This window comes from Plectropomus leopardus, chromosome 2, assembly GCF_008729295.1.
Source record: "Plectropomus leopardus isolate mb chromosome 2, YSFRI_Pleo_2.0, whole genome shotgun sequence".
NCBI lineage: Eukaryota > Metazoa > Chordata > Actinopteri > Perciformes > Serranidae > Plectropomus > Plectropomus leopardus.
In genome coordinates this window covers 36,866,837-36,892,495 of record NC_056464.1, presented here as the reverse complement: position 1 = coordinate 36,892,495, position 25,659 = coordinate 36,866,837, and the positions used below count along the sequence as shown (strand labels likewise).

Here is a 25,659-nt window from a genome sequence, read left to right as displayed (position 1 = left end):
ATTAATGGTTTGCTGTTTTTCTCTCTCTCTCTCTCTCTCTCTCTCTCTCTTTTTGAAGCCCAAGTGCCCTATATAATTTAAATCTCCATTAGCCAGCTCTCATGTCTTTGACATGAAATCAGAGAGAATCAAAAGCCTGGGTCAGAGAAACAAGAGGTGGTGATGAAGGGCAGAGAGGGAAAACCAAAAAGAAGGGTGGGGTGAGAAAAGAGGCTTGAGAACAAATATGTAAGAAAAACTGATGGGAATAGACAGATTAATAAGGCGAGAAATACAGAGAAACCCAAAAGACAGATGTAAGGTGGAGTTAGACAAAGGCAAGAGAGCTCAAAGAGAAAGTCCGTGTTTCTCATCAGCTATTCCTTTGTCCTCGCGGCTCATAAATGATAGAGATTACATGACAGGTACTGATCACAACAGATCACAACCTCCTGAGTGAAACTGAAAAAGGTGAAAAAACACACAAAGACAGCAATCATGAATACCGATGATTGGACTGTTGTTTAAGTGCATAAATGAGTTACTTGTTTTTCAGTCTTGGAATCCTTTTTAGAAAATGTTTAATTCTGTTTTTACTGTGTCAATTTTATTTATATGTGTACTCTTGACAGAGAAGTTATTTTCCTACTTTTCATTACTATTTCCTGTTGTGTTTGACAGCCAAACAAAGCCGAATGCACAAAGAAGACAAAGACATTTTATGAAGAAAAATTGTTAAATACTGATTTTTTTTTTTTTTATGTTAAGGATTTGACTTCATGGGTTTTTAAAAAGAGATGTTTACAACCAGCAGATTGCTATTGGTCTGAGGAGAAACTAATATTTCAGCGGATCCAGTGAATTCAGCTGATATTTGGGCCAAGACTTCTTCCATGTAAATTGTCATGTTGGCTAATCTCCATACACAGTAGACTTTCAGACTCAGAAATACACAATAGAAACCCACAAAATGTTAAGAAAACTAATATTGTCACAGCTATTTTCCTTGTTAAACAGAGAAATCGAACTGTACACCTTCTGTATTCAACTTTCTCTTTGTCACAGGAGACTCTGAAGGCTAAATTTCCTCATAAACTCATCATTAAACACACTTTAGTCAAACTCAACAGAAACAAAATTAAACTCACCCAAACTGTCTTGGTTACGCTTGCTTGTAATCTAGTTAGTACATTCACCTTTTCAACAATCACTAGCTCCGGTTTGGCACAATGAATCCTTAATATACAGAATTAGATGGAAAACACATGCCGTTATTTCCCACTTTCTTTCTGCAATAGCTGGCCACCAGCTGTTCACAGTCCTGTAACTTCTCCCTCCATCAATAAGTGTAGTATTGTCTCTCAGCTCAGCTGTCTGTCACCAATCGAGACCAGAGACTAAGCTCTGATGGTGTGTGCTGTGCACTACATACAATGAGTTTAATAGAAAAAGGAGCAATGTATTTATGACAATATTGATAAACATACCTTTGGGATTTCTAAATACCCTGGTATAACATAAAGAAAGGCACTCATGATTTGAGGGGCAAAGTAGTGAGAGTGCAGCATGAAAAGAAGAACTAAAAATGTCAACAGTTCAAAAGTTGTTAAAAAGGAGAGACAAACTATGTCTTCATTGTTAATAGTTTATAATGTTGGTTTTGTGAAAGTTAAAGCTCACTGTGTAATTGCAATATCCAGACAGTCACCTAAAAAGTATATCAAAGTTGGCAGAGACAGAGAGAAGAAATGAGAAGGACATCTCATTTCAGCGGGCATACAAGTGAAGGGTGTTAGCTAGTTATGGAACTTGATTCATTTGTAACATTTTCAAAGGCCCGGCTTTGAGACGAGTTTGACTGACACAGAAGATCACTGACAAGACGACTGAGCCATGTTCCTCTTGTCTTTTATCCTCCTCTTTACTTTTATGACTGATGTATTCCCCATGCTATCTCTGTCTTTCTGTCTCCTGTCTCTTTTAATCTTTTTCTTTCGCTTTGCTGCTTTCTCACCTTTTTCAAACCCATCATATTCCCTCCCTCTTTTCAACTCTCTTTCTGGATCTTTTTAAACCCACCATTCTTTTTCTCTTTCGGTTTCTTTTACTTCCACTTTGCTGTGATCTTAAACATTTGTAATAAACATTTTGTAATATTTATAAAGCAATTTCACATTCAATGACAAAAATGCTGTTATTACTTTAGTCATCACTCCCAGTGAGCAGTAACTTGTTCCACTATTCATATGGCATTTTCATTTGTGTGCCTCTGCAGCACACTGAATACTGCAGTGTGGATGAAAACATCTGTGATAATAGTCTTTGATAAAGGCTTGTAATGTTTTGGTCAAATTCGAATGTCACAAGGAAGACAAATCAGTATAACTTCTTATAAATAATTGTGTTAGGCTCATAATTAAATGTGTGCATTTGGCAGGTTCAACTATTTTCATCCCAGATTGTCACATATTGCCAGATTACACTCTACGTATCCTTCTGTGTCTGATTTTGACATTCAGGGATGGCAATACCATGATGTCAACAAATGCAAATGGTGGGATGATGTTGCACGTGGTTATGGCAACACAAGCAGAAGGCAACTGCCCCCAGGATGTCAACAAATGCACGTTGGCATCGATGGTTAGGATTAGGTGAAAGAGGCTCATGGTAATGAGTAGAAAAAAAACTAACACTGAGACAGGAAGCGAATACCAGACTCCTGCATGAAAGTCTGGGATTTGTTGGACATGTCCATTGCTACAACGAAATGTAGATCAATACACAAGACAGAAGGTTTGTCACACCTGCTCATCAGTTTTAGAAGTGAGTTCTGGCAAAAATAAAACTGTGGCATGTTCTATAGCATGCAAACCAATGCACGAGCCTGCCTGCAAGCTCTTTTCACAATAAAAGAACATACTGAGCACACTGATGGACAGCTGGAAAGTGGAATATGCAGGAGTCTTTTTAGAACTTTATCTGAACATTTATTGTTTCAGTGTAAAACCAGGCAATCACTGGAAATGATGATGTTCCACAGCGTTGTTGCTGCTATAATCATAAACTTTTTACAGCCGTCTTTTAAGTCATCAGTGAGTAGGAGAACTACAGTATGAGTCCACGGAGGCATTTCTTGCCACAATAAGTGCAACTTTGATATGTGACAGCTGTATGTGCTTGTAATCAGAAAAACTGAATTATTCAAGACATTATGTTTGACACGTTCTTCTGCAAATTCATTTCCTCATGTTTTGCAGTGTTTTAAAATGAAGAAGACCGGAAGAGATTAGCAAGCATGTATAGTTTTCTACATCACTGCTTTCTAATTAAGAACATATTCTACACTTGCAAAAAGCCCTCAGGGAACACACACACACACACACACACACACACACACACACACACACGCACACATGCACGCACACCAGGGGGCTCTCAGGGGGTTGCAAAAACACACACAGATGCAGATTGAGACTCAGACAGAGGGAAATCCACACACACTAAAATGACCCAGACACACACACACTCACTCACCCCCACACACACCCACACACACCCACACCCCACAACAAAACACAAAAACCTCAGATCTTTTGTCATTATGTCTATTCTCCGTTAATAACAGAATGAGAGGCCAACAGTCAGACAGTCACTGAAGGAGAACAGGAAGAAAGAAAGGAGGAAAAGGAGAGAGATCTATTCCTGTGTCGTCTCAGCGGGAGCACCCCAAAGTAGAAACTCATTAACTACTGCCTCTCCGAGAGCGATATTACAATTGGCGTGACTAAAAAGGCAAACAATTTAAATTGTTAATGCCCAGCAATCAGCCAGAGGGGGGAGAGGGAAGGGAGGGGGACACACAGGGAGAGAGGAGGGGGAGACACATGTGGTTAGTTTAATAAAGACTCCTATTTAAATCCAAAGTTGACTGTTGGCAAAATGGTGATGATTAAAAAAAAAACAAAACCTATTGAGACCAAACGACATTAATACGCACCACTGATGCTTATTAGGAAAAAATATCATTAATGATAAATATGTTACACTGATGCCAATTTATGTAGGCATCCAGAATCAATATCAGTCAAGAATATAAAGTCAAAGTGGTAGGGCAGTGGTTGTTAGCACCGTCACATTTCTAGGACTTTAGGACATTTTTAGGATGCTGAGACATTACTCGGTTTTCTGGACATTTGGAGAATTTTACAACATTTGTAGGATTTTGCAGCATTTATGAGATTTTCGGTCATTTCTGAGATTTTACAGTTTAGGACATTTTTAGGATTTTAGGATTTTTTTTAGTATTTTAGGATGTTTCTTTGATTTTGGGGTGTTTGTAGGATTTTAGAGCATTTCTAATATTTTAGGATATCTTTTAGGATGTTTCTAGGACTTTAGCACATTTCTAGGATTTTAAGACATTTCTGAGATTTTAGGACATTTTTAGGATTTTATAATGTTTCTTTGATTTAAGGACATTTCTAAGATTTTAGAGCATTTTTAGGACTTTAGGACATTTATAGGATTTTAAGACCTTTCAAGGATTTTGGGATGTTTCTGCGATTTTGGTACATTAGGGGCTTTAGCTACAACCTCAGGCGGGGTGTGTGGGGGATCTGCCACATGCATGTTTTTACATGAACAATTCCTATATTGATGCTTTCTGATTAACTCTGGCACCTTATGTTTACTAAATTATATTCCCCCGTTGATGAAATTCCTATATTAGACAGGAACTGTCTTTCATACTAGGTGATGTACCTTGTGCAGTTGGCCTGGGGTACATTTGAATCTCAGATTTTTGTAAAATGCACAAATATTACCCCTATCAGTAGTAATATATCAGTAATATGACACCTCTCTAGTGACACACTTGTATGTATACAAGCTGATGTCAGACATTTTTGAGGACATAAACATAAGAAAAACATATTTTGGTAGAGAGGGACTTTAACCATTTTATAAGGGCTTCATGATCAAAGTAACACAATGGTCAGTTGGTTGAAGATGTCCCTGTTTTGCTCTCTGACCAAAATAATCATCAGAGGTACATACATCTACCAAGAGAGCACATCATGAGCATTGTGAGAGCCTGTTGGAAGACTTGGACAGTGCAGGCAGAGAGCTGCTGTCAACAGCAGACCAAGTCACCATATTATTATATAGCCTAAGGTGCGAGCTTATCGTCTGATGGACATCCTGCTGCTGGAGTTATATCAGTGTCCAAACTGCCACTGCTCACTTTCCAGATTTAACTCCATCTGAAGCACTTCTCTCTGATGCTGCAGCATTGTCAGCACCAGTAATTTGTTATTGATGTTATTTTTGAGTTTTCAGGGTCAGTAACTCTGCCACTCTTTTTAAGAAATATTTTTGCCTTTCTTAGCAGCCAAACACTTTCACTGCAGAGTTAAATTATTTTGTAGTCATATCTGTTTAACCATTCTGCATTTATAGCAAGTGCTTTTCAACTGTCTATGGGCATCAATACAGCATGACTTTATTGCCTGGGCATGTGTGGTAATCAGAACCAACAAGCAATCAAACCCAATTTAGAAAACTAAGTAGGATCCATGTTAACTGCATCAACATGGGACTGTTTTGCTATTTATACAGCACAAACAGCCCCTTGTCATGTGATACGGACACTGAAGGCACCCATTGGCGTCTCTATGAGAAGCATCAGACTTTCACCTAAATTCATGTAAACCCACGGCAATATTTGCCTCACAGAGACACTGAAGTGGTAAAATGAACAAGATAGACCGTGCAGAGGAGAAAGAAGAGGTGGCGGATGGGTCAAACATGACTTTCATACAGACTTTCACTCAGGAGACAGCTGTTTGTGTCCTGTGTGAAACCCAGTAAATGTTGATGTTAAGTGTCCCTAATGACCTGTTTATGTGCTCCGTTTTTACTAACCGATTGTTTGCATTTTTTTTTTCTTTTTGTGCTGTCTTCTTTGTTTGGTGGGCCGAAGACAAATTTCCACCCTGGTGGACAATAAATATATATTCGATTCTGTTCTTTTCTATTCTTTTCTGTTCTTTTCTATTCTATACTTTGTAACTTAACGTAACTTACATACCTATGTATTTTAACCCCAGACATGATGTTTTTTTCTAAACCTAACCTATGTTATGATGAGTTTCTTGTAGTAGATAGCTGTGCCTCCCATTTGCTGTTTTTTCACCAAATTAGCTCTGGTTCTTGAACCAGTTTCGTGCAGGACTTTTGAAACCTTGGTGGTATTTAGTGAATTTATTGTAATCAAGGATGATCATCAACGGAGGGTGCTGCACAATGTATGTAGAAATTAACAGTCAAGGCAAAATCACAGATAACATTGATTACCAGCAAACTTTTGTTCTTTTATTTCAGCTATCAGCTATATATATATATATCCTGGGATATATATGTATATATATATATATATATATATATATATATATATATATATATATATATATATATATATATATATATATATAAGTCACAGCTTACACATCAACCCATAATTTATGAAACCACTGCTCTCTCTTTTTTCTGAAATTTTTTCACTGCACTTCTCTATTCTTGCCTCTTCTATCTGCTTTTTTAACCTGTAGAAAGTGACAGACCCACTGATGTTGTCACAGTTCATACTTCAGGTTAAGAAAAAAAAAGCTTTTTCGGTTCTAGCAGAGAACCAAGTTTTTCAAGGTCTGAACCAATTTATTTTTTGGTTAAAATGAACGATTCAAAATTAGGCGCAGGAACCACAACAGAACTGGTTCCAAATTAGTTGAAAAGGAGTAAAAGAAACTCCAATGGGTGCCTTTGGCGTTGGTATCGCATACCGAGGGGCATGAGACAACCCTAGTATCTGACAAGCTGGAAATGAGAACATGATGTCAGTACCTGCACCAGAGCCAACCAAGTCTTCCACTTGACAAGCTTCAGCCTCTTATATTTAATCTTTTTCTTAAAAAAATATGTATGCAACATGTACCAATAAATATAACAGACACTTAAATACGGATCACCTCTAAAATAATTTAAAAGTTGAAAGACCTCCTCTCTACCAAGTATAGAGAATAAAAAGAACCACAATAACTTTGAGAATACTTGCTCACCGAGGGACAGCTAGAGAAACTGGTAAAAAAAAAATAACCTTTCAACTTCCCCAAAGCTAAATGTCAAAGCCCAAAGTACATACACAAAATCTAAATGTCAAACCAACATGTTGATTACATATGCATCATGTACATGCAAATCTAAATTCTGAAGCAATTTCTGTTTTCGACCCCAGGCATTTTTGTGTCGTCATGAAACTGCATATTTTAGGCACATTTCTGACAAAAAAGGAACGCAGAACCTTCACTTTTTTTTCAAATGCAAAACTTCTAGCAAGCAGGTGGAGAAATGTTCGGTATCTGGCACCATATAATACCTGGGCTTACTGCACAAATCAGCGATTACACGCTTTCTTTCTGAAGGACATACTTCAACATGAACACACAAAAGAGCCCAATTCTGCAAAACATCCGAGCCTGGGTTTTGGTTTATTACGAAAGTCCTCCAAGGGATCCTTCAATTACACTGCAATACCTGACTCACTCCCAGTTCTCCCCTCCTCAGAAGAGATTGATACAGCCAGAAAATACTTATTTTACAGGCATTATTCCAGAGCTTTGTATTAAAACTCCCCTGAAAGACCCGCGATCACAGTTTTCAAAGCTTGCAGAGACAATCACAGAGCGAAAGAAGGTCATGTCGGCGGGAGGATAGAAAATCCTCTCCTTTTTCACACGGGAGAGGGGTAATAAATAGTAGATTTTCATACTATGTGGAATTGAAATCTGAAGCTGGGATAGAAGGAGGAAAAGGCAAACTTGTGTGTATTTAGCTGTGATTCTCAACCTTTTCTAAGCCTTCAAAAGGAGGCGATGGCTTGAAAAGCGGCAAACATGAGGAATAAATTGCCTTCAGTGAAATAGACCTGTTACTGAATCCAAGCGAACATTTGTTGGGTAATATTTGCACCCGTTAATATTTCCATGTTGGAAGGCGTATTGTAGATAAGAGTTTTTTTCCTCTTTTTTTTTCTTTGTGTGTGCCAATTCCTTTCTTCTTCCACAACCATCTCAAAAGCGTACCAGTAAAAAAATACGTCAGTAATTGTCCATATTGTCTGCAGATTTAATATGTGCCTCTCTTTCCCACTCAATGACCCAGCACAGTCACAGGAGAAGAGACTCAGAGTTTCTGCAATCATGAGATTTCTGCCAGATTCTTTCATCACTCAAAAATCTTGACCCCCTTATGCACCCCAAGGCCCTGACTTAGCCGCTGGTATGAAGGGAGCCAAAAACAGATAGAGATGAAGAGACGGAGGGACAGACAGATGTTACTAGGACTCTATTTGATCTAAGACATTCAAAGAGAAGTCTTGGAGGACAGCGCTGAGAAGTGTGAAGTGAGAGTGCAGAAAAGGAAGTGTGAGGAGCTGCAGAGAGAGAGTGTGTGTGCGCGTGTGTGTGTGTGTGTTTGCCTTTTTTTGGCACAAGATTGACTATCAGAAACAAACAGAGAGGGAGCGCGGGTGTGTGCTTGGCAGGATGCAACTGAAAAAGAGGTGGAAAATCTTGGAGGAAGAAGTTGAGAACTACAAACACCGATATTAAAAGGAGAGACAGTATGGATGAGACAGTTCCTCATCCCAAGTCATCACATTTTGCTGCTCTGCAGTGGACTTCAATGTCTACATATTACGCTCTAGGTATCCTTCTGCGTCTGCGGTTGATGCTGCTGCAAAAGAATCTGTCCAAGTCTCCGATTAAATTGGCAGTTTTCCTCTATGAGACTAGTCGGCACTATCGAGGTAAATATGCATATGTACATTTTAGTTGTCAGAATGTACAACATTTTTTTAAATTGAAGTAACATGACAGTTCCCTCAAAGTAAAGGTTTTCAATCTCGATCGTCCCGTGGTGTCTGTCTGCGGTAAAGGTCATAAAGCCCGCCCCTCAATGTTGGTGAAAGGGACACAGACCAAACTAAAACTCAAAGTACATGCCAAAAAATGTTTTTCTCAACGATAGTTTCTGTCACTGAAGGTAATACTCATCACCCTGCTGTCTGTTAAAGGGATCGTTTTTCTGATAAGTCCGTTTTAATTGAGTTATTCGGTTCCACAAAAAGGGGATTTTCTTCCATGATTGACAGCAGCTGCCGTATTTTAGCTTCACTTAAGCATTGCCGGGTAGGTTGGGGCGCGTCATCCATCATTATATACAGTCTATGCTTACAACAATGACAAATTAAATTAAAAATGTTAATAACCATTATTAATTTTCATATTTTTTTATCAAAGCACAGGGAGCCACCAGGGAGGGGCTCCAGAGATGCAGATTCCCGACTCCTGCTCTATGGGTACAAGCCAAAAGCCTACATGGTTCTACTTAGTACATTCATATCTAAGCGTGTACATTATGTGATGCCATCTCTTTTAGGCCTTTCGTCAAATGAAACCGCATGAAATCATTTATGGAGTTGTAAACAAAATAAACTAAACACCTGATTGTATTTCGTTTAGAGCATCCAACACTTGTGGACAGAATTGATGGATTTTTTTCTACAAAGGTCTTTAGTTTGCACTTCCTCTAAAGGCTTTTCTTGTTTATTCCTGTTCTTACAAGTATCTATTCACAGATACACCATCAGATTAGCAAATTATTCAGCAGACAGATATAGTGAAAAAGGAACGGCTAAATGCAGAGTGAGTGGACAAACATCGACTTGATAAATGACTTAGACAGATGTGTATGTATGTATCACCCACAGCATGATGAGACATTTAAGAGAGGCTTGGGTCAGGGCGGGGGATCCAATCATTGCTGAATTGATTTTCCACGAAACCAAGAGAAACAATTACAGGGCTGAGAGCAGCGTGGGGAGTCTGGTGTTAAAAGACGTTAAGAGAAACAGGGATGCGCTATCGATCCGGGCTCATTCCCACACATTGGTAAACACTTTGCATGAAAAGGGGCTAAATTGCTCTTGCCCACGGTGGAGTGATGCCTTGTGGGTAGGTAATAATAGACACAAGAATGTTGAGAGACTCGCTGGTAGAACACACCGCTGATAGGACAATCACAAGTCTAAGTGGGGCGCTTTAGCATCAAGCTGTAGTGGGGAATGAAAAATGGATGAAGGGATAAACAGAAAGAATAGAATAAGAAAAAAGCATTTAGAAGGAAAGTGTTTTTCCTGCTGCAGACTTTGTCATTCTGAAGATTATTATTGTCTCTTGTATTTCTAACTCCAATCCTCTTGTTCCTTGTTCTATGTCCCCGTCTATTTCTTTCTCCTCTCATCTCCTGTGGCATCTCCAATGTCCCCCATCACCATGTGAACCAATCAGAGGCAGTGAATACTGTCCAACGGTCCTAGCTCAACCAATGATGGGACACAGGAGATTTGGGCAAGAACCGGACTTCCCCAGAGCTGATCGCAACAACAGGTAGGTTCAAGGTTATGAGAGTTAACACACGCACGCACGCAGGCACACACGCACAGACACACACACACACACACACACACACACACACTCACACACACACACTCACACACACACACACACACACACACACACACAGCCTGAAGCAGACTGGCTTCCTTCCCAAATAAAAGATCAAATTAGATTTGTGAGAGACAAGCTGAGCTGAGAGAAGGAGAAAGACAATGAGAGGGTATCCCATGGAGGAGGACAAGTGTGTGTGTGTGTGTGTGGGACAGAAAGAGAAACAGGGGGAGAGAAACAGAGATGGCGAGATAATAAGTAAGTGTCTAAATCCAAGTCCTAGAGACCTAAAAATGTTTCCAAAAACAAAAATACAAAAATGTGGGGTGTTTAAAGACAATCTCTGACAAACTTTGACTTTTCTGACAAAATGTGAGCTACATGAAGAATTATTTCACTGATATAAACGGGGTCCTCTCATAAAACTAGGCCATCTGCGCAGTAGAAAGACGCAAAAACTTTTGAAATTGGTGCTACATTACCAGAAAAAACAAGGGTGCTTTTACTCAAGAGGTAAAAATCCTACTACTACCAGAATGCTAAGTGCCTGATCAGACCAATAAATGCTCCCACTGGTGGGTGACGTAATGTGGACTCATCTTTGTGAAACAATGGCGGCCGGTCAGATCTCAGTGAAACACTAAGCTAAATCATGTTTCTGAAAACATTTGTTGTGACAAATATGCAACTTAGTAACAGAATCTTAGTTTATATTTGATCAGGGTTTTTTTTCGGCCTTAATTGTCACTGTGCAGGAAGCAGTGTGGGGCCCGCTGCTTGTTCACAAACTCTTGCCATTACATCAAAACAGGGCATTGAAACACATTTCTGTAAACATTTTAGGCAAGAAATAGGCGGCACATTAACATAATCTTGATTTACATTCAATCAGCATTACCTAATTTTACCCTTTGATCAAATTTCAGTCAGAGTTTGAGAGACAGAGGGAGGGCTGGGTCTGTCACTTGATCAGCTGTATACTCTTTGTGTGTGTGGTGGCGGCAGAATGGTTGGTGGCCAATACGAAAATGCAGAAGTACAGCCCGTAGTTCAAGCGACAGCCAAGAGCCAGCGAAACACCGCAGAGTTTCAGTTTTGGGGGGAGGAGGGATATCTAGGCACTGGTTAGATGTCGGAAAGTTTACCATACTTCATCTACACATACTACCCACATTCAGACCACTTAAGAAAAACACTTCTTAACAGCTTTTAGATTTAGCTTATTGCAGTTATTAGCATTTGGCGGTATGGCTCTGTTTTGGGGACCCCCTGCCCTTCCACGTGCTTACATGGAAAGCATTAAACAGGAACAGCACATGTTCCTGAGGCAGGGAGAGCAGCAGCAGCAGCAAAAAAAGATAAGAACAAAACCCCACAGAGCAGGCATCAATGCCAAAACGTCATAGATCAAGTCAGAACGGCGCAAAGGTGGTTGAAAATCAGTGAAGTATCCCTGTAACTTACTTAGAAACCTTTAAACTGAAGTGAAGGTGCTTAAAAACAGTGCCATAACAAATAGTAAATGCACTTATTAAGCGCTTTTCTAGTCGTACGACAACTCAAAGCACCTTCACACTACTGGTCACAGTCACCCATTCACACACACATTCACACACTGGTGGCCAAGGCTACCCTACAAGGTGCCACCTCCTACGCTGTCTTTGACCATTCATACACATTCAAACAACACTAGGAGCAATTTGTGGTTAGTATCTTGCCTAAGCCACCACCTGAGCCACAGCTGCCCCATAATGACATTTAGCTCTGAGAAATATTGCAATCATTTAAAAAACACAGGACATACTCACAGTGTCTATGTACAAAATGGTTTGAAACAACAGTGATTTGGGATTGCAATAATTCCAATTCTTTTGGCCTTTTGTTTTGTTTTGGTTTTGCATCTTTTAAATGCCTGTCTGTTCCTTTGTATCATTCTTTGTCCTCTGTAAATTCGGACATTTTTGTGGTTCCATGAATGTAGTACAGACAGAGACCATGACTTATTTTTTTCCTTAGCGGCAGTTTGTCACTGGCGGGTTGGATTACTGATCGGTTGATCCACTAACAGCTGATAAGATTACATTGATGGATGAGATAAGCAGTTGTTTGTAAGTGAAAATAAACTTTTAGACCCAGCAGACTGAACAGTTAAGTTTCACTTTAAATGCACCTGATGTTCTGCTGCTCTGTCTCTTCTCCAACTGCTCTATAAATAACCATACAATATATATATTCCAACTTTGCTCCTAATGAATGGTCCAGCTCCAAAAAAATAAACGATGTGTCCGAAATCCTATTTTTGTTTTGTCCTGCTACCTATACTTTTCTTCATTTAGTAGTTTCCCACATTTACTGGATTAACTTTTATGTAACACTCTAAAGCCATGTTTTTAAAAAGCATTGCATTTAGGTCTATTGAATCTACAGCAAGCAGAGAAATCATGGCTTTGTGTCTTCTATGGTGAACTTCAGCCTGTATGACTTTTTGATGCTGCTAAATCATGGCTTTAGAAAGAAGGCTTTGCACTTTGATTCATTCTTTTTCTGCTCTTTGCTTTACTTCTTTGATTTGATTCAAAGGACCAAACACCAAAACCTGACTTGCTGATGGTTTTGAATGCCGCATTGTTAAATATAAATATATTTACCACTGAAAATCCAAAGATGTTTGACGGCATGCATTTTCAAAGTCTTTTATATTTCTGCATGTATCTCAGGATTGACCTTCTTGCCTCTGTCTATACCTCAACTTTGCTGCCTAAAAGCCTTTATAAATCTGTCTCTGTAGTCTGAATTCCTTTCAACCAACACTTCACTGTCAGAGGGGGCCTTTCCCTGTGTTTTTCAATGGCAGATGTTAAAATAACTGAACAAAGAAATAACATTTCCACACCATTTCTACCTATCATGTATTTCAACCCAATGTTTTGCTTTTAATGACTCGGAAGAAAAAGGTTTTTAAAAAGTCTCACTAAACTCCCTCCCTTTTATTTGCCCAGTCAACTTTTCCATTAAAGAAATAAGCATGACGGGACTGTAAATGGTGAAAACCTCAAAAAGATAATTTATTCCCAAAGTCACAATTTAAGACAAATGTCTGACTGCTGATCCAGAAGCTTTCGCTTTAATTTTAAATGCATTATGCAAATGACACAAGCTCATTAATGACGTTGAAGATTGACTGACCATCTGTGGCTGAGGATGAGTTTGTATACGTGTTCAAGCGTCATGTTTGTCTCTTTGACATGTTTGAGGAATAGCTATATTTGAAAAAGTGTTCTGACACTGTGTACAAAAACAGATGTCATCTGATCGCAGGCGTTGGAAATGCTGTTTTCCACTGTAATGAGACTCATCAGACATCTCTTTACTATTTAACAGCACTATGAGTCGACAGCAGTGCTAGCAGCTCTGTGCTTTTGGCTCAGGAACAGCCGTGCTTTGAGCTAAACTCGTGCATCAGCATTGCAAAAGACAAAATTTATGTGTTTATGTGGAATAACAGCCAAAAATTAAAGAAATAAGCATGACGGGACTGTAAATGGTGAAAACCTCAAAAAGATAATTTATTCCCAAAGTCACAATTTAAGACAAATGTCTGACTGCTGATCCAGAAGCTTTCGCTTTTCCCAGCCCATTCTCACTCCAAACTTGCCAAACAGCGCCACTTTGTCAGTGCTTTCAGTGTATGAGTGTGACTCCAAAAGCCACCTTCCTCATCCAGCTGGAACGCGGCTGGGTGGCTCGGACAGAACCATTGGTGTTGTTATTATATTATATTATATTATATTATATATATTATATGTGCCTCTTTTGCCTAAACCTAAGTGTCTGCACCTTGTTGCCTAATCCCAACCAACATGACAGTCTGCACTGTTGTGTAAACATGAAGACCTCGCTGCTTCATCCCATCCATCATGTGTTGTTGACACCACCGTAATGGCATCCCATACGTGCTCTACTAGTGTCAGTGTTGTAGTTTTGAAATTAGGCATACAGTAGCTAACGTTATTTTATCCTGTTATAGTCATGAAAATGGTAATGTGCCCGTTGCTGCTCACTGGAAGCCGCAATTGTCCTGTGGGAGGCAGGATGACCGTCACGTGTACTGAAATCCTGTCATTTGTTTCATTAATTTCTGGAATTGTTTTTAAGCTTCACACACATGAAATTGTCTTTCATATGTGTGAAGCTTTCATGGTTAAGAGAAAAAACTGCTGATCTGGATGTTTGTGGAGTCAAATTTATTAATTGCGATGTGATTAAAGTCCATACATACAGTGTTATATTTTTTTTAAAATTGCATTACTCACCGGCTGACATTAAAAGGCTCAACTGGGCTGAGTTTTAAAGCTAAGAGTGATGACACGGGTATCATCCAAAACTAGAAGGAGGCTGAATAATGCTCCAATATCTAAATTTTGGCGATGGCAAAACTACATGATCATTTAACAGGGGTCCCTTGACCTCTGACCTCGAGATATCTAAATGAAAATGGATTTGGTCTCTCATGCCCGCTTTATGCTAGTCACAAGCAAGTTTGGCTGCCATTTGATTCTTAATTAAGACAATCTGGTAAGAATTGCTTTACCTTGTCAACATCATAACTGTTTTGAAATGCAAAATAATGGAACTGAAAACATGCAATGAAAAAATGCAGTTATTACAGTGGTCACAAAGTGCACATTCATAATTTACAGATGGTGTGGAAACACACACACATGCACAGGGAAAACACACTTATCCTGACTACACACATATATTTACACACACAAACACACTTCACCTGTCAGCAGCTTTGACACTCCCAGCTGTAATAACTCCCTCCTCACACATCAAAGACTGACATAACCCCAGGATGGCAGAGGAGAGTTTGTGTTTTTCTCTCTCTGTATGTGTGTGTGTGTGTGTGTGTGTGTGTGTGTGTGTGTGTGTGTGTGTGTGTATGTGTATGTGTGTGTCTGTGTTGAATGGCCTTAACAGCCTCATAGTGTGAGTGTTTTCTGTGCACTCATAGTTGCATGCTTGCAGTTAAATGTGAGACATATCCAAGAGGTCGAAAACCACATCTAATCATAAGTGTGTGTGTGTGTGTGTGTGTGTGTGTGTGTGTGTGTGTGTGTGTGTGTGTGTGTGTCTGTGTGTTAAAAACTCTTAGAGAAAAGGAGAAATACTTTGTTCCATAATAACATTGACTCCAAACCTTTCTCTGTCTTACTTTCAAGGGATCAAAGGATGTCTGCTGTGCCCTCCCTACTGCGCTCTTACTAATTTAGCTGGCAGCTTATAGATCATTGTACACTAAGCAGAGAGAGTTAAACACACACACACACACACATCACTGTACATAAAGTGACAAATCTCTCAGAGGAGCTGTTTGGACGGTCTGAAAGCAGTGAAAAATGTTTTCCGACATTTGGAGAGAAGTCTGTGTTCACTCCTAAACAAAGACTAGTGTTTCTAGGAATGGATGTAGCACATTCTTTCACCACCACTACCTTTTTTTAATCACAGAGCCCTGTTGATATTCCACACACACCAGAAAGTGTAGCTACCACAGCTGTGGTCAAGACCACCTAAGTCCAAATCTGAGCACTCTCAAGGTCGAGCCAACACAGAGTCCAGACAGGCTCTCAGTCGAGACTGAGACCTATAAAATGTAACATTGCACTCTCAGTATTCCTCATACTGTCTCCTTTGTGAGAGATCACTGTGGTTTAATTCCAGTGACTCAATACAGTCTTTTACATTTTGAAATGTTCGAAACAATGTGAAGTGTTGTCTACTTAATTAGAAACTGAGTATGCTGAGCAAAATGAGATGTTAAATACATACATTTGTCTAAATGTTATATCATTAGCCCAAAACTCAAACTTAACACAATTTCTAATAGCAAAAGAAACAAAATCTTGTTGCACAATGTTAAAAGCTGGCAAGTATGGTATTTTCATATATATTTGCATCTGAATGCATCTGAATGCATCTGATTGAGCTTGGACAGCATGTGATATTTCTCATAACTTCAGGAAATTTCACTAGAGTAAACATATATGCAATAAATACACAATAGAAACCCCAAAAATGTGAGGAACAGTCTCACACCTGTTTTCCACATTCAACAGAAGAATACAACTGTACACCTACTTCCTCTCAGTCACAGAAGACTGATGAGGCTTAGCTGACTTGTTAACTCATTATAAAGAACACATCATTTCAACTCGACAGAAAAAAAATCAAATAAAATTCACCCAAACTATCTTGGTTACACTTGCTATTAATCTAGTTAGTATGTCCACCACTCAAACAATCACCAGTTCCAGTTTGGTGAAAATAAATCCTTAATTCACCAAGTTTATATGGGCAATATTATGTCGGTAAAAGGTTCTGAATGTCGGCTTCCATTATTTTTTGATTAATTGCAGAGCACTACTCCCTAAAAAATATTGTTCTCATTCTTACATTTTATTACATCTTTGCCACGGGTCCGGATAGGACGAAGTTTTGGTCCGGATACAGACCATGGTCCGCCAGTTGGTGATGCCTGGTTTAGAGGTACATGTGATGAATCAGTGGTATGGGCGCTATAATTAGCCACCTCTGTGCATATTGGTTGCACGCAATGACGCAAAGGACATGTCCGCACTGGAGCGGGCTCTTAGGAATGTCTGTGCTTTTTTAATCTGTCTCACTGCACTGCTGTTGGACCATAAGATGTTTGATTCACGATAATGAAATGCTGTGGCTGTCAAACACTCAGCTGTTCTAGAGTCAAAGTCGTTCACTGCATTTGGTTCACCGCAGTGCTTTTCTTATTATCATTGGCTGTTCGTGTTATCTGTCAAAACATGGCTGAAATGCGTTCTATCGACATCTATCGACATTCTATCGACTACGTCTCATATCTCTATCAAGGAAAAGTTTTACCGCAATTGATATCGTTATCGTTTTATCACCCAGCCCTAGTTTAGACTAAAATCAAACCGGTTTGTTTGTTCACACCGGCCAAACCCTAACTACAGCTGGCATCCTTTGCAAAGTAGCACATTACATAGGAGAGGATTTCGAACAAATCTCTGATGTCTCAATTAGATTGGACAGAATGCACCTATAAATCTCATACCCAATAAGTAATTCAGCCTGATAAAACCTGTGTAGAAAGAGTTTGTTGAGAGTAGTTTTTAAGCTCATTTGGCCGAGGCCGTGCACATCAGTTTGCATGACAGCAGAACTGTTTCATGGCCATTTCAAATATCAATCAGTTAGCATTAATGCAGCCAGCCTCCCATATTTACCAGATCGCTCTGCAGTTATTCAAACTGACACAGTCCATATGAATGACTGATTGAGGGTGTCCTTCATATTTTTTACCTTGTCGCTTTGTGATGAGAAAAACTCTAAACCCTGCTGTCTCATTACTGGAGACTGTAATCAATCTAAAAGAGGAAAAAGCAGTATGAGCCGCCTGAGCAAAAAAAAAAAAAAAAAATCAAATAATCAATGGGATGGAAGGAACTTTTGAAACTCCTTTTGTTTTTGAAGTAGTTTTTCATCCAGGGAAAGTTAACTAAATACATTTTTATTTTGGGGCAAGGTGGAGGACACCGACATTACCTCATGTCATATCACAAGAAATATATAAATCTTCCATGATAATCTCTTTCAGGGACAAAAGAAACAAATCTAATTTATTCCCAGCGCAACAGACACAGAGCACCAAGATTTTAAGTTTATATAAACTTACCAGATGTTTGCAGCCAAAAGTTCCAGCACAATGTTTCAATCCTATAAGAGAGAAAATGGAGAAAAAATGTTTTACTCACACATATTAATCAAAATTAATCCTCTACAATTACAAGGCCTCCAGCAAAGACGTGTTTGGAGTTTTATCTTGAATGCTGTAAAGGTTTAGCCCTTTTCTGCAGTAGTTCGGGGCCTTTTCTCAGGCCTTTACATGCTTTTGCTTAAAGTTTTTTCTATTGAATACACACACAAAAATGCAACTATGCACATAATTGTGAAAACTTAAAACTCTTTTATCAACAACAAGACCTCAGAGTGCTAAATCCCAAGCACAATTTCCTTGTTTTCACTCAGTTTTTATTTGTTTTTTTTACAATCAAATTTTCTGCAGAAGACTTAAATCACATAATTTAGCACTTTGTTCACTTGCAACACTGGCCTTCAACATGCAACACCCGAAATACCATTTTGTTTCACTCACATTTCACCTGTTCAAACTCCTATGGCAAAACACTCTGATCGTGTGTCAGAGCAAAAAGCAAAAAGCAAGCTTCAGGTGACCTCTACTGCGTTAGTGGAAAAATGGAGCAGCATGGAGAACTTTCTTCCTATAGTGTTTCACATTTTATTTATCAGTTTATTTACTGAGCTCTACCAAAAAATATGCATAGGCCTAACATTAGGGGGAAAAAAATCTTCAAAAAAATAAAGGAAAAAAGGGAAACCATTTCTAAACTACTTCATAAATATAAATATATGTAACATGGCCTTATGACGCCAAAATATACATGTATGTTTATGAATAACATATTTTAAATTCATCATACCAGTGTTTAATTGATGATGACGCTCTGTGAGAAACATTCATGTGATGGCTGATTGAGATTTGTCTTTTGGAGTTTTGACAAAACAGTACAATTCAAGTTTTATTTTAAGATAAATTGAGGTACGCTTTCAAAAAAACATATAAACAATTTGAAAAACACATTTTTAACACTTGCTAACTTTTCATGTAAACCTCACAGAACCATTAAAGGTTTAAATTGAAAAAGACACTTGATAATAATATTAAAAACATGTTAATTTACTTTTCTCTATAAAAATTTAAGACATTTAATATAATTTATTTTTTAATCTAAATGAAGTCTTTAAGAGTGAACAAACTAAAATGTTTTGTTTTTCGGATTCTAAACTTGGTGCATACCTGTATGATCTATAACTGAACCAAATTTCAAAGTTGCTATGTAAAAGTGCTACAGTTTTACAGTTTTAATCTCCAAAATGGCTCATTTTAATTATCGTCTCTAATCAACATACAGTGTGTGCAGAAGTAAAGAAGTGGATTATGTGACAGAAGTGGGCGTTTTACTTTGAAACACTTCTACACTGGAAATTTTTTTTCTTTGTGTTTTTTTTTTGCAGTCAAGTTATAAATAAAAATATTCTACTATATTTACATTTTTTTTTAGAAGTTTAGTCAGTGCATAAAGGAGACATCATCCCATTGTGTATTATAGTTTCTTTCTCTTCAGTGTAGACTGAGGCACTGTTTGAGTTTCTGACTGACTGACTGACTGACTGACTGACTGACTGTCTCCTTGGAGTAGCTTTTCTGGGTTACAGAGACAGTGAGGGATTATGGTTCCCTGGTGCCAAGACGTTAAAATCCCTGCTGTTATTAATAAACCCCTAAAAACCCACGGGACACCACCCACCCCCCCTCACGCCTGTTCTCTTATAATTGACTCATTAATTGACTCATTTAAATCTGTCTAATTATTTAATCAATTAAATTCAATTTAGCTGATTGCACACTTCCCATTTTGATTCAAGTGCATGGTCTTGAGAGGGAGTGGAGGTGAAGAAAGAGAGCAAGAGAACTGACGAATAAATGTGTTTCGTGGTAATAACAGCTAATGCGCGGGCTAATTACTGGGGTAAATTGATCATTTTGTCTTAATTGATTTAAGCTTGTTAAAAGGGCACGACGCCAGCTTCGTTAGTGAGCCTTGAGCACTTTATCTGGATGACAGTAATTGGAGGTGAATGCTCTCGTTTCTTGTCTTTCTCCGCTCTAACTAGGCCTGCAAGACATCAATCATAACATGAGGACAAGTACTGTAAACCTGTAGAGGAATGAAATCTGACTGAGAAGTGTTTCTACTGCAAAGCCATGAGAACTGACTGGGGACTATTTAAACCAGCGATACACAACTGTCTTTGTTTGGAGGAAACTCTGCAAAATTACAGGAGGCCAGACGCCAGTCACGGCAGCCCCACACATGTTTCTAGGATTTAAAGATGTTTTTCTCTGATTTTACAACCTTTTTAGAACTTCAGGTTTTATCTAGGATTTTAGGACATTTCTACAAGTTCAGGGCATTTCTTGGATTTCAGGACATTTTCAAATTTTGCGACATTCCAAGGATGTCAAGACATTTCTATGATTTTAGGATGTTTCTAAAATTTCAGGACCTTTCTAGGATTTTAAGACATTTGGAGGATTTTAGGACATCAGGGGTTTGGCAAGGACCTCTGTTGGAGGTGTGGGGAATCATCCACTGGCACTTTTTTGATGTACAATCTCTATTTTGATGCTGTTTTATGCACTCTGGAACCTTATGTATACTAAAGTACAAAAACAATTTCCAGTGTGGATCACTTTGTTTTTATTGTAAATCAGTACTCACTGTTGTGAGTATGTTGACCTTTTAACAGGAAAATTTTGGATAATGGAGTGGATATTTTACTAAATTGAAACCACTTTTGAAAGCCCACCTCTAGTAGCCTCAAAATAGCTCACAACAGTGATGATATCTGAAAGTTTCTTTGCAGTGTGTGCACACAGTTATTGCAAATTCTCCTGATTTAAAACGCGGCTGACAGATGACGGCACAGTTTATGAATACTTCTGAGCAGAAACCAACTTATCCTGTAGTGAGAAGCCCTGACTAGGCCCTGCAGGGGGAACGGGAGGTTTTGTTCCACATCTACTTGGAAATTCTCGGCAGCAGGTCCAGTAGAAAGCTATTTTAGAGAGCACTTAGGATTAGATTGGCCCTATGGTGGCAGTCAACCTATTTCCTCACAAAGGGGACGAGGGAGGAAAAGTACTGTTTTCAAAAGTTTTTGGGGAACCTTTTTCTGTGACTACAGCATCTGGTCCAGATTCTCTGTCAGATTGCCATCCTTCCATTTAGCTTTACCATTTATTTCCAGAAATGGATCTTTGGGGGAAAGAATGTGTGATATAGAGAAAGAGAGGAGAGAGAGAGAGAGAATTACAGGTTTTCAGACTGAAGATGATGACACTGCGAAAGACCCAAGTCAACCGTGTGTGTGTGTGTGTGTGTGTGTGTGTGTGTGTGTGTGTGTGTGTGTGTGTGTGTGTGTGTGTGCGCGCGCGTTTGTATCTTGCTGCCCATCCAGCCATGGAATGTCAGATACAGAAGAAGATATGGCTCTGCAGGGAATGGCTGCTACCTAGTGTGTGTGTGTGTGTGTGTGTGTGTGTGTGTGTGTGTGTGTGTGTGTGTGTGTGTGTGTGTGTGTGTGTGTGCGTGTGCGTGTGTGCGTGTGTGTGTGTGTGTGTGTGTGTGTGTGTGTGCATGGTGCAGGATATTGCACTGCAGGGGACAATCCAAAACTTCAGTATCTATCATTAAATCCTCCTTGAGTCTCTACACACACAAACACACACATTTACACACATTCACACACACACACACACACATTCACACACTCCTTTTAAACTTTCATAGTCTATGCTGAAGGGTGCAAACTTTTGCCCTCAACTCAAAAAACTTTGCTGAAGAAAGTTCTTGGAATGCAGAATATTGCTTGGAGTTTTTCTGCAGAACTAAACCATTACTCCAGTGTCAGATCATTGTGAGAAGAAGATCTATGACAAATTTATGAAAATAAGACAATAATATAAAGGAAAACTTCCTCATCCTGCATACAAACAGTTGCAAGTCTGAAAAAAATTAGCTGTGTCCAAGATACATACTACTCACTGTAAGCAGGTTTTTAGAATGTAATATATTCAATAATCAAATAACTCAAAATGGCAAAATGTGTTGATAAAAACTGCTATGAAAGGCAACCATGCACTGCCAATCGAAATAATTATTAGCAAATGTAATCTTCCTAAAAGTAAAACTTACGATTATTACAGCTACTGGCACTAATATCTCCAGTCTGATCTAAAAGGTGTAAGATCCCGATGCCAAAAGCCACCTTTTGTGTCTAAATACGCCCCTAGATGCACATGCACAAATTAAACAACTGCAAAAGACAAAATACTCGACAGTCAGATCTACCTAACATAACTGTTTGGTGTTTTTTGAGCTTCAAGTATTAAAAACTGCCAACATTGTCCTTGTCACTACTACGAATAAAACAAACATAGCATTAGAGCATAATTAATTTTGCTCAGTTGCAGAAAACTATTCCGTTTTTAAAGATACCAGCTCTTTACATGCTCACAACTGCAGTGAGCCACGGTTTTGTGTTATTTCTATATGTAAACACTGAGACACACTTCAGCATGTGCAAGCACTCAACCCATTGTTTCCTCCAAATCCCTCTGCAGGTCCCAAAGGGTTTGTTCGTTTATTAAATATTAATAGAGCTAAGGAAATTCACTCATTTGAATATTGACTGGATGTTTATCATTTACTGTGTGCAGTGGAAAAACAATAATCCTGTTAAATCAACATCAGCCATTTTTCAGAAAATGTAATTTCCTTGGCCTCATTCTTTTTCTTACACACACACACACACACACACACACACACACACACACACACAAGAGTCTCATGGGAACAACTCAACACAGGTATAGGACTTCAATCATGCAACATGACAGGTTCCACAAGGAAACACACACTCCAAATCCCTGCAGGACTGAGCCTGCGGCTATACAACCCAGAGGCTGCTGCTGATTTTGATTCAACTTCTCTTTATTAAAATCCTCAGAGACTCTCACCTGCATCTCTGCTTGCTGGTAACAGAAGGGCCTCGTCTACACTACAAAAGATTTCACTGCAAAGAGCTCGGGGAAGAACCGGGGTGAATAAACCAATATACACTATGCTGTGAATGTTTTCTTTATTTATCAACAGTGCGGTGTGAACCCCGTCGAGATTCAACCTGCACACTCCAGTGGAGCAGCTCACAGCCTTGCTCAGGGGCAGCTGTTGAGGGAGGACAAGACAGCAAGGTTCATGTGAACACACCTCTGGTTTGTTTTCTTTGGACTGGGCCGTCATAAAAACGTTATTTGGTGCATTTTGCTTCTTACAGCAGCACATTTATTACAGGGAGTTTTGGTATCCAGATTTTGGTTGCATTCAAAAGTAAAGTAACCTTACCTCAACATACTTCTGTGGTCTTAATACTGGTTTACAGGTGGTATTAACTAGGCTTGGGCAGCATCTTGATATTATCTAATACAGAGAATTTAGAAATCCAGATGGTACGTTTTTCAGTACTGTCATAAATACTCCTCTTTGTATGTAGTGCACAGCACGCACCACCATCTCCAGTCTCTGTTGGTGGGACAGGCAGCTGAGCTGAAAGACATTGTGACACCTAGTGGTGGAGAGAGAAGTTACAGGACTGTAAACAGCCTGCAGCCAGCAGAGAGAGACAGTGGGGAAATAATGGCTTTTTTTTTTTTTTTTACATCTAACTCTGTGAATTAAGGATTTTTTTTCGACCAAACCGGATCTGATCATTGTTAAACAGTGGACTTACTAATTAAATTACTAACAAGAGTAACCGCAAAGGTTTGGCTGAGTTTTATTTTGTTTCTAACAGGTCTAAATGAAGCTGGTTTTATTGTGAAGTAACAAGGAAATTAAGCCTCATTAGTCTTCCATGAATGAGAGGAAGTCGAATCCAAAAAGTGAAGAGTTATATTTCTCTGTTTAATGAGGAAAATAATTATGAGAATGTTACTTGAGTCTGAAAATGCCAAAAGTAATCTTGATGGGGTATACTGTCATATATAGTATACCTCAGTGAAATTTTAGGAAGGTATGAAAGATTGCATACTGCCAAAGCCTAGTACTAACATGAAATCTGCATCAAATACCTTTTTTGGATAATAAAAATAGATCAAAAGGCTTTTGCATTTACATCTGGTACTGATGTGTGTTTTTATTATCTGTTCTCCCATCATTAAGATCGATAAGATCGATGTAAAGCCTGTAGGCAAAACTGGCAGATGTCAACACGGGAGGTAACGGAGCAATGGGATCTACTTTTTTGTCTTTTCCAAGGAAGTGGTCACCACAGCTGTATGCCAGGTTTGCTTAAGATGGCTTGAAGAGCCTATTAACATTAATTTACCTCTAATTAACTCTTAATTAACTCTACTCTTAATTACAATGTTCTTGCTTAATCATTTGGATTGATAACAGTCATAAAGGAGAACATACACTTCACAGTGGCAGAAGGATCTTTCAGTTTGTAGACATGTACCAAGAAGGAACTAAGTAGGGAAAACTAATTTGTTTTCATAAATAGACAGTAAAGAAGCTAACGAACAGATACCTTACATCACATATTTCCTACAATGTAACAGACATGGCCATGGCAAAAAAAGCATAAATTCATTTGCAAGGGCTGCTGCTTTCAGGGACACTCGCTTCAAGAGAAAACAGATGCATTTGTGTCCTTTGTATGTGATTTTTGTTTTTTTAAATAACTTATATGCAAGATGCGGTTGGCTCCCAAGTATTTTCAATTATCTAATCTGGCCCCCATACAAAAAAAGTTTGACTACGTAAACAAATTTGCTGTCTGGCTCAGTGTCACCGTCTACTCCATGACAATAAGATTTATCTACAAAGACGCTGACAAAAATGCAATTTAATTTCAGCTGGTTTTTGAAATGGTAATTGTTTAACTTGGTGCCACAAAGATGAACAGTTTTCCACAAATGACATTTGAGTCAAAAAACAAACCAAAACTCCAATTGTTAGACTGACGTTACAGTGTAAACAGTCTCCGTACTCTGTGAAGACTTAGAGTTCTACCTGTCTATCTCCCTCTACCCAGACCGATCAAAGAGCAAAACACACATTCAATATTCACAACAACGTTGAAAAAAAAGGCTGAACAGAGAGTAATGCTGGGACAGAGAGAGAGAAAGAGGAGGAAGGCATAAGAGGGAAAACATACTGTATACTAAGGGGAATAAAAGAGACGAGTAAAAAGAGGACTGGAAAGAGAGAAAGAAGGGTTGAACAGAGACCAAGGAAGGATAGACAGAGTTAGAAAGGGAGGGTAAGTGGAAGAGATAAAGACGGAGGGTAAAAGGAGGAATGTGAAGTAGTAAAAGCAGCGATAGGGAGAGAGGTCGAGC

The 25,659-nt window shown here is 38.8% G+C and overlaps 1 long non-coding RNA gene across 1 annotated transcript in view; it reads right to left on the bottom strand.

The window, feature by feature from the left end:
• Nucleotides 1-25,659, bottom strand: part of LOC121960480 — a 46,843-nt gene that overhangs the window by 12,378 nt on the left and 8,806 nt on the right. Inside the window, exon 2 of the long non-coding RNA XR_006106987.1 lies at nt 18,286-18,326. This is a non-coding gene — a long non-coding RNA (uncharacterized LOC121960480). The remainder of the gene's footprint in view (nt 1-18,285; nt 18,327-25,659) is intronic.